Genomic DNA, 10999 nt, shown 5'->3' on the forward strand with positions numbered 1-10999 from the left:
AGCCCTTTACATCAATAAAGTCTCCAAAAATAGGAAATACAATATAGTCTAGAACATAAAAGGTAAACTAGAAACTAGAATCAATAACATCTTGTCCTCGAACTTGAGACTCACCAAGCCTAGGGAATAGTCGACCCAAGCTTCACTTTAAGAAGTAGTAGTCTCAACGACCGGAAACTACACTCATAGTAAAGTAGAAAATATGGGTTAGCACAATGAATTGTACTAAGTATGGAAACCATACATAAAAACCTTAAAATATACATAAAGGGGACATTTAGTTGAAAACGTGCCTTTATCAAGTTTAAAAACCATTATGAACACTTATGAAGAAACATAAATCAAACCAACATAAAGTAACCCAAAGCCTTACTAGTGCAATGCAAAGGTAAGGTCCCATAACCCTACCAAATGCTAAGTATCACATTTAGGCCACCAACAACATACATATCATGCTTTACCATAACCATAGCCAACATACGTAAGAGAGAAGTCAGTCATACTTATGTCTTTTCATACATAGTTCATAAGTCATCGTAACATCATAATCATAAGAGAACCTTACCACAACCCTTCTTAGTGTCTACTTGTGCAATGCATAAGTGAAGTCCCATACCCCCACTCATACTAAGTAAGACCCCTTAAGAAGTCATAATTAAAGTCCATGTTCTTACCATAGTTCATATTCATACCATTAGGGAAGAATTGTATTAACCGACATAGACCATGTGAGCTACACGGAATCCGATGTTCTACCCCACACCGGAAAGAGATGTCCTACTTGCCTAAGGTAGAACTTTCATAATAGCTTCTAGGTGGATCCACTAGCTATGACCTATGTGGGCACATAGTCATGGGATATGGGGATTGCTACTAGAAACCCAGACTACTAGCGTAAAAGGTTTCCATCACATGAGACGACAAATATGGCAAGACGGACTTGCTAAACGTAAAAACCCCCATATCATTATCATATCCACTCGGTGCTACACATAATTCCCTTTAAAAGTTATACCAAGTCTTTACTTAAGTTTATATTCATAAGAGAGCGTATTAGACACTCATGTCAACATATCATCATAATAGCTCATAGGTTTCTTAAGTGAGAATGCTCCTTTCACTCTAGAAACATTAGCATGTGAGTAAACCTTTCACATTGTAGTCGTATTGTGATCATGAGAATGTCCTTTCAATCAACCCAACAACATCATGATAAACATACATACATACTTCATACATAATCAAGTATTTAGGGTATAAGGAAGAAGGATCTTACATCAATACCACAACATTAGACATAGGATCATTACTATCTAAGTAAATCACATACTCATATAGAATAAACATCAACATACACAAACCCTAGCTAATTGCCCTTCAAGGCCATGAACCATCATCAACCTTAAATTCTAGAATTACAACATTGAATAGAGAGATTTCATGATTCAACACCCTAACAACATACACATAATCAATTATCAACTTCCATGACCATTCAAGTCATATCTTAGTTCACAATTTAGGAAGAAAGGGAAACCATGGGTCCAAGAGAGATTTTTCATCAAAAACCATCAATACTACAACAATCTAACCATAAACCATCATAATTAATCATAATTGAACAATAGAAATCGTTTTAGAAGAAGACCCATGATTAGAATAAAACCCTAGATTTTGGAAGTCTTAAAAACACACTTTGAAGGGACTTCTTGGGGGATAGCTACCCAAGAATGATGAGAATCCATACCTTAGATTGAATTCCTTACGAAATTGGAGAAGAAAGACTTGTTCTTGAACCCCTAGCTTGAGCTTTGACCCAGTTCTTCAATGGAGTTTAGAGAGAATATTTTGAGAGGGAAGTGGGTTGAGTTTGGGTCTTGTGAGTTATGAGGAGTTAAGTTGAGTTAAATGACATAAAACTATTTATATAGGTCAAATATAACTAATAATAACCATCCCCACCCTTACTTAATTAATTACGAATTAATTCAAACATTTGATCCTTGGCCGACCTAGGTAGCTTCCCAGGCCCCAATCCATGAGACCCCGCCCACGGGGCATGGATGGAACCACAGACTGTACTGGTCACTTATGGTTTGGGGCTGGGGCTTACCGTCTTGGCCTTGGTCCAGGCCTCACTCACGAGTCCCTTCCATGGGGCGTAAGTTGGTCCACATATCGTACTGCACGTTCATGGAATGGGACTGGAACTTGAAGGTTTTGGGGAAGGTTTGGGGAGACTAAGTCTCGACTCACGACTCCCACCTACGAGGTTGAGTCCACCCACGTGGCATGGGTGCCCCTCTCGTGAACCAAGCTGTTTGTTGACACTTTTTAGGCAGCCCCCCTTTGTCCTCCTCAAGGACCCTTCGTGGGTCCTTGGGGGCCATGCCTTGACATGTAGGTCCTCAAACATTAGTACTAGGTTAGGGAGGGAATTTTATGACTTTTATCTTCATGTTAACCCTATTTATGTCACTAGAGTACATGTTAGCTCTAGCTTAAGTCATTAGAATTCCGGGGTATTACATTATCTCCCCCTTGGGAACATTCGTCCCCGAATGACAATCTAGGCACCCAACTAAGTTAGAAACTCTAGACTAGCAGCCCAATATGCATGATACATAAAAAAAAATGTGCAAAACTCACAAATGCGCTATTCACCATATGTAATATTCGAAAGGAGGAAACTTCATCTCCATCACAAGACTAGGTCAATGCAACACATGGAAGTAGTAACTACATCTAGCATGAAGCTCATCAATCCATATAATCATAGGAGGAACTACCTTCTCCAACTGAAGCAAGCTCAACACAACAATATTAAGCCAACATGTCATTTCACCAAAACATAACTAAGCATATTCATTATTTCGCTTCATGGAGCCAAATATGCAATCATCATTCTTCAATGCAATTCAACAAGAGGAACATGTAAGTCATAAAAACTCATTTAATACTAAACATGAATTCTCACAAGAACATGCATCATATAAGGAAATCATGGAAAACTCATAAAATACACATGAATCCCAAAGCACTAAAAACTCAAGAGGAATTTCTTACCTCAACTTTGAATAGGAGTAGAAGGAAAAAGATGAGGATAACGGGACATCATATCAGCATCGGCCTCCCATGTCGCACCCTCAACTAAGTGATTCCTCCATAGAACCTTAATGGAAGCTACTTCTTTGTTCCTTAACTTCTTCACTTGCCGGTCCAAAATCTCAACCGGGACCTCTTCATAAGAAAGGTTCTCATAAACTCCTAAACCCTCTAGAGGAAGGATGGATATCGGATCACCAATGCACTTCTTGAGCATGGAAACATGAAACACCGGGTGAACCGGTGCCAACTCATCCAGCAAGTCTAACTCATATGCAACTTTCCCCACACGTTTCAAGACTTGATATGGGCCCACATACCAGGGGCTAAGCTTCCCCTTTTTACCAAACCTTATCACACCCTTCATAGGTGAGATTTTTAAGTAGAGCCAATCACCAATTTCAAACTCTAGATCCCTCCTCCTATTATCGGCATAAGATTTTTGCCGACTATAGGCCATCTTCAACCTATCTCTAATAAGTCAAACTTTTTCAATGGCATCATAAACTAGTTCGGGACCCATTAGAGCAAACTCACCTACCTCAAACCACCCAACTGGAGATCTATACCTTCTCCCATAAAGTGCTTCAAACGGAGCCATGGCAATACTAGTGTGGTAACTATTGTTGTAGGCAAATTCAATCAATGGGAGATGGTCATCCCAACTACCTTTGAAATCAATTACACATGCTCTCAACATGTCATCCAAGGTTTGAATGGTCCTTTCCGCTTGACCATCCGTTTGAGGCTGGAAAGCGATACTACGTTTAACATTGGTACAAAGCCCCCTTTGGAATGTTCCAAAAATGGGAAGTAAATTGGGCACCCCGATCCGACATGATAGATAAGGGAGCCCCATGCAACTTCACTATCTCATTTATGTACATCTTGGCATAGTCTTCCGCCGAAAATGAAGTCTTAACCGGAATGAAGTGGGCTGATTTAGTCATCCTATCAATAATGACCCAAATAGAATCATGTTGCCTTCAAGTATGAGGCAAACCCACCACAAAGTACATGTTCACATCCTCCCATTTCCAAGTAGGAATATCTATATATTGGGACAAACCTCCGGGTTTTTGTTGTTCGGCTTTGACTTGTTGACAATTCGGATATTTGGCTACAAAATCCGCTATATCCTTTTTCAAGCCGTTCCACCAATAGACTTCCTGTAGATCACGGTACATCTTGGTGGCTCCTGGATGAATTGAATATCACGAACCATGAGCTTCTTCTAGAATTTGCTCCCTTAAGCCATCAACTTCTAGAACACATAATCTACCTTGGTACCTAAGCACCCCATCCCCCCTTGGGAGAAAGCCTCAATGGACTTGTTGAGAACCGATTCTTTCAACTCCATTAAAATAGGATCAAGGTGTTGCTTAGACTTCACATTAACTATAAAGGACGATTCGGAACTATGATGAACCATAACTACACCCTCGGTGGAATCCACTAGTTGGACCCCCAAACGGGCCAACCTATACACATCACGAACCAATTCTTTCTTCTCATCTTTTACATGAGCTACACTACCCATGGACAACCTACTTAGGGCATCCGCAACTACATTAGCTTTGTCGGGGTGGTAAAGGACACTCATGTCATAATCCTTCAAAAGCACTAACCATCTTCTTTGTCAGAGATTCAAGTCTTTTTGGATAAAACATATTGAAGACTCTTCTGGTCGGTGAAGACATCTACATGGACCCCATAAAGGTAGTGCCTCCATATTTTCAAAGCAAACACCACCGCTACTAATTCGAGATCATGAGTCAGATAATTCTTTTCATGTACCTTAAGTTGCCTCGAAGCATAGGCAATCACCTTACCCCATTACATAAGGACACATCCCAAACCCACTCGAGAAGCGTCACAATATAATACAAACCCATCGGTACCCTCCGATAAGGTCAACATCGGAGCGGAGATAAGTCTATCTTTAAATTCTTGGAAGCTTTTCTCACAAGCCTCCGACCACTCAAATTTGGACTTCTTTTGGGTCAAAACGGTTAATGGAGAAGCAATAGAGGAAAATCCCTCCACAAATCTTCTATAATAGCCGGCGAAACCCAAGAAGCTTCTAATATCCGTTGGAGGTAGAGGTCTAGGACAACTCTTGACCGCATCCATCTTCTTAGGATCAATCTCAACACCCTCGCTCGACACAATATGACCAAGGAAAGCAACTGACCTTAGCCAAAACTCGCACTTGCTAAATTTAGCATAAAGTTGGTGGTCCTTGAGGACTTGCAACACTAGTCTCAAATGCTTCATATGATCACCCTCACTCCTTGAATAGATCAAAATATCATCAATGAAAATGATCTCAAACGAATCAAGATATTGCCTAAATACCCTATTCATTAGATCCATGAATGCCCCCGGGGAATTTGTTAGGCCAAAAGACATAACTAGTAATTCATAGTGACCATATGTTGTTCGGAAGGCCGTCTTAGGAATGTCAACCCCTCCTAAGTTGATAATAACCCGATCTTAAATCAATCTTCGAAAAGTAACTCGCCCCTTGGAGTTGGTCAAACAAATCTTCAATTCTAGGGAGAGGGTACTTATTATTTATAGTGACCTTGTTCAATTGGCGATAATCAATACACATCCTAAGGGACCCGTCTTTTTTTTGTACAAACAAAACTAGAGCACCCCATGGAGAGATGCTTCGTTGAATAAAACCCTTGTCTAGCAAATCCTTGGGTTGTTCCTTCAATTCCTTTAATTCGGTCAGAGCCATCCGGTAAGGGGGAATGGATATGGGTTGAGTATCCGGCAAAATATCAATGCCAAACTCTATTTCCCATTCGGGAGGGATTCCGAGAAAGTCTCGGGAAAAACTTCCAAAAATTCCCTTACTACGTGGACCGACTCTAAAGGAGGAGTCTCAGAATCAATGTCCTTAACTCTCACAATATGGTAGATACACCCCTTAGAAATCATTTTTCTAGCTTTTAGATATGAAACAAAACGACCTCTAGGAACAGAGTTTCCCCCCTTCCATTCTAAAACAGGTTCATTTGGAAATTGAAACTTTACTACCCTTGTTCTACAATCAATGGAAGCAAAACAAGCATGCAACCAATCCATCCCCAATATGACATCAAATTCCAACATATCTAATTCTACCAAATCAACCAAAATGACTCTATGAGATAAAGAAATAGAACAATCCCTATAAACTCTTTTAGCTACAATCGAGTCACCTATTGGGGTACAAACCAAAAAAGGTTCCTCTAACTTTATGGGGAGTACATCAAATTTCATAGCCACTAGAGGTGTAACAAATGATAAAGTGGCACCGGGGTCTAACAATGCATAAACATTAATGGAAAATACTTGCAACAGACCGATAACAACGTCCGGAGAACCCTCTTGATCACTTCTAGAGTGGAGAGAATAGAAGTGATTCGTCTTGGGAGCATCGAAACTAGAGCCACTAGGAGGGACTTAGTTGCCCTCTCTCCCTTGAACCTTTAGCATAGGACAATCCCTTTTCATGTGCCCACTTTTTCCACAACTAAAACACCCATCCGTGCCCACAAGGCACTTGCCATCATGCTTTTTGCCACACTTTGCACAAGTAGATCTATCAACATAAGAACCACCACCACTACCACCTTGTGTCTTAGGAGTAGGCACCCTCTCTTTGTTGACCTTAAAAGTTCTAGAGGTGCCTTGATTAGAAAACCTCTTCTTGAACCTTTGTTTGCCTTGAACCTCAAATCTACTCTTAGACGAATTTCCATCATCGACTCTTGGCCTCTTCACTTCTCTACTCACTTGCTTGAGCTTTTGTTCCTCAATTTGCTTGGCATGAATGATAAGACGTGAGATGTTCAAGCTTGGAATAAGCATCGTTGACCGACATTCATTCACCACTAGGTCGGATATCCCCATAACAAATTTGTTCATTTTAGCCCTAGAGTCCACCACCAAGGTTGGGGCATACTTAGACAATTGGGTGAACTATAGGCTATATTCCTTCACACTCATACCTCCATGGCAGAGGTTGATGAATTCTTGCATCTTTCTCTCCCTCAACTCGAGGGGGAAAAACCTATCAAGGAAGGCCGTCTTGAACACCCCCAATCAACCGGTCCCGCTCTTATAGATCTCTCTTCCTTCCATTGCTCATGCCACACTTGAGCCATGTCTTTCAACTGATAGGCGACTAGTTCTGCCTTCTCTTTTGGGGGCACTCACATAACATCTAGCACCTTGAACACCTCCTCAATAAGCCCTTGTGGGTCTTTATCCACTTTGGAGCCACATAATTTATGCTTATCGTGACCAACGACACTATTCTACTGTATGAGTGTCTACGATCATCGATAATATAGTAACCCAACCAAGGGTTGGGGTCGTGTCCCAAGGGAGCGGTTTTGAGAGTAGATAGAAAAATAGAATTTACATTCTAACTAGTCGTAGCTAAAGATATTAACGAACAAAACCATAGTAAATAAAAGGGGGTGACACGAAAGTGTCAAATATCAAATGAGGGTTTTGTAACAAGTGATAAAATAACAAAATAAACACGAAAATCAAGTATGGGGAAAAGTTCTTGGGATGTGACCTCAATACAAGTTGAGATAAATTGTTGGGTACATGCTTTCAATAGGAAATTTGCAAGACAATAGTGACTAGGCTAAGCTTTAAATGGAAATAAGTTCCCTTTCGGGCAACTTACCCCGTTTCAAATGCGTTTCTCTCGAAAACCGATTTGCCACATGAAGACCAGCCTACGCCTTACCCCACTCACTATCTTTAGCTGAGTGTTAGGATATGGGACTAGGGCTCACCCTCTCGGGGTGAACCTCATGTCGACCCACTCCTTAGGCCATCAATCTAGTGGTTTTGGTTTCACGACCTTCTTCTCGGGCAAGCCGAAAACACATGGGTGGCTTTGTATTTGCAACTACAAACCCTTTAGATTAAACCACAATTACTAGGTGAAATCACCATTAAAATACATCTAACGTATCAGCAAGCAAGACCCAATAAGAATATCAACCCATATTTGCTAAATCACACCCCAAGAATGGGGGTTTTTAGCCACACATCAAGAAATAAGAAATTATACCTAACATGATAATGAAATCAAATGGGTATAAGAAATTAAACCTTAAATTTAGCAAAGGAAAATGAATAGAGAAAACCCACTTCTAACTTGGGGAAGAAGAACTCCTTTCTTCAAGTCTCCACAAAACCCTCTCCAAACTTGAGAGAAAAATATCAGCTAAAGTCTGTTCTAAGGTGAAAATAATAATAATTATTATTCCACTGCCAAAATTCTCCTAAGACTACAATTCTAACTAGTATTTATAGTTTTCACAGATTGTGCTACGGAGGATTGTTTGGCGACATTAGTCGAGATCGCCGATGAACTCGGTTGATCCGCCTTTTGGTCAGCTCATCGCCTTCAGTGTCTTGCCTTTAGCATCCTCGCATTCTAGATCATTGGGCGATACAGTACTGCTTCGCGGAACTGATCGGCGACTCGCCAACTGCTCCTTTCCTCACCTTTTGATCCACTTCCTTCAAGGCTTCGCGTACTGGAACGAAGGGCAGTTCATGTCATTTCGGTGACTCGCCAAGTTAAACTCGGCAATCCGCATGATTCCATTTCTTGTTATTTTCAGCCCTATTTGCTCCGTTTTGCGCCTAAGAGTCCATGCTTTCACTAAAACTTCAAATACCTGAAACTTCAGCATTTTAATCAGGTATTAAGATAAAAACAAGCATTCAAGGACACTATTTCCATTAAAATAAAGCCCTAAATGAGTCCAATTTGTGGACTCATCAACACCCCCAACTTAAACTTCAAGCAAACTCAAGTTCAGCCGTTTAAAAAGGGTGCCTCAAATAGTGCTACACAAGACTATATCATGAATGCACACAACAAGACTCAATTTACTTATGCAAGGATCAACTGTTTACTCAAAGATTCAAATTGTGACACACCATCACCAAAGATTCTCATGCTCGCAATACTTGCTACTTGTGCAAGTTCGAGATCAACAAAAATATCTAAATGCCCTCGCACAAAGAATGATTCCATATTCACACACAGTTATGAGTCAATTTAAGATCGGGAATCAGATACAACTCTCACACTCAAAAAAAGGAACACAATGCATGTTTTCACCCATAAGTTTACCCTTATTTTCCAATTGACTTTCGATCCAGCTTACTCAAGATAAAAAAAGGTCTTTCTAAGGCTTATAACGGGGCTGAGTGCAAAGGTATGGTCATTTAGGCTTAGTGACTTTTTCCTCGTGAGTTGTGGCATTCTCAAGGCATTCCATTCTTTTCCTTTATCAATTCCTTTTCTAGTGCTTCTAAGTCACCCTCTTTTGTTTTATTCTCCTCCATGGATTGCTTGAAACCTGATTCCCTTCGTACTTTATTCCACATTTCATATATATTATATTATTTTTTTGAAGGGGTTCCATTTTTATGCAATACCATGGGTTAAGGGGGACTTTTCTTGCACTTCTTGACTTCTCCTTTTTCCTTTCACTACACCCCCAACTTAGGCTTTTGGCCTAAGTTGGCTATTCGCTAAACCACAAATCAAGAGGATTATAGGTAGCAGATCAAATAAGGTCTAGGGTTTATCAAGGTTCTTCCAAAGAAAGGTAAGGCTCAAAGGTGTTCAAAAGAGTTTCACACGCTCACAAGTAGGTCACAAAAAAAGGTATATGTCAAATTGGCTCACACTCTTTAAAATTGCCTAAGATCATCTCAAGAGTACACCTTTGTAAATCAATCAGACTAACCGGGCAAATTCTAGGTTTATTCATGCATGGTTCAAAGTAAACTAATCACACAAGGCATCTATACTTCAGTCAAATAAGACTAGACACGTTCGCTAGCGTGCAACGGTCCTCATAAGAAAATCAATCCGATAAATGGCTAGTCACAACGAGATGCAAAATGTGCACATATTGTCTATGTAACTTCATTTGGCCTCGTCGTAGCCATGCATTTATGTTTGTTCAATTGGGAGCACTATTCAAGTCATCGGTATTGATCGAAACTGAGACTTAAATTTTTGCAAAAGAATAGCCACTTTCAACACAAGAGGTGGCGAAATTTTTTCAAAAGGATCAAAATTATTTTGCAATTAAAACAACAGGAGCCATAAGCTCAAACATCCACAAACAAGCAGCATTTAAAACACAAATTAAAGCAAACAACCCAAATATATACAGAACAAAACATGTATGTCAACACAAAAAGTGTGGGCCTCACCCCACTACAAGTAGAAAGCGTTTGTCCTCAAATGCAAGTAATAAGTATCCAAAAGGTCAAATAAAGAAAAATAGAGAGGGAGGTAAAGAGGGGATCCTGTTTAAGCAGTCGCTCCATCTGTCTGGGCATCAGTGTCAGTGCATCTTTCTGAAGTAAAACAATGGTCCTTGGAGCATTGTCATTTTGGTCTCCACTATTTGCCTCTGCCTTAGCCTCTGCAGCAAGATTTGCTGCAATCATCTGATCTATCTCCTGAGTTGCTCTGAAGGCATGTATTGCATTAACTAAGCTCCGATCACATGGGTGGACATTAAGATCGAAAGGAATTCATCTCTTTTCCCTAACTTCCTTGGTGTACTTTCTTTGCCTGGCCATCTCGACTCTTTTTTCCTCTTTTCTAAATTCTCATGCTCTTACATGCCTGGGTGGGTCATCTCTTCTTGCAACTTTTGGTCTAGCCATTTCTGCAACCACTTCGAGGATAAGTTAAATAGTAATTCAAATAAGAGCAAAACTGGTGTTTCTATGTGCGTAAAATGATGTACCCATGATATAAAAGGGGTGGGCGAAAGGCGAACATGGGCTCTTTCGGCGAGCCGCCGGGTGTGTTATGCGAACCAAACTGACC

Source organism: Solanum verrucosum, unplaced genomic scaffold (genome assembly GCF_900185275.1).
Source record: "Solanum verrucosum unplaced genomic scaffold, falcon-dt-bn FXZP01000110.1, whole genome shotgun sequence".
NCBI classification, from domain to species: domain Eukaryota; kingdom Viridiplantae; phylum Streptophyta; class Magnoliopsida; order Solanales; family Solanaceae; genus Solanum; species Solanum verrucosum.